Below are 386 nucleotides of genomic sequence, written 5' to 3'. Positions count from 1 at the left end.
TGCTTCTTAATCTCTACAGTTCCAGAACATTCTTTTTTTCGTTGCATAATAAACTACAAAGAGACGAGAGGATACTTTTGCCGATAAAAAAACTTTCACTGTCCACTGACATTTGAGAAAGAGATATCACACGAACAGAGAATATTCTAGAAGCTTTGCGAGAGAGAGAGAAAAAAAATACGAGAAAGAAGGGGTATATACGTTAGTTTTGCTGCGTAATATTCAGTAGATGGGTAATAGTAATGAATTTGTAAATTTATATCTATTCTTTTCTGTATATATATTTTTTCTCTCTCTTTTTTTTAAGGAATTAAATGTATTTGTTCAGTTGTGTACATAAAAACTTATTACTTCAGAGGAATAAATAAGTGGGCATTTGAACCATT

Source organism: Penaeus monodon, chromosome 20 (assembly GCF_015228065.2).
Source record: "Penaeus monodon isolate SGIC_2016 chromosome 20, NSTDA_Pmon_1, whole genome shotgun sequence".
NCBI lineage: Eukaryota > Metazoa > Arthropoda > Malacostraca > Decapoda > Penaeidae > Penaeus > Penaeus monodon.
Note: the sequence above shows the minus strand (reverse complement) of the source record.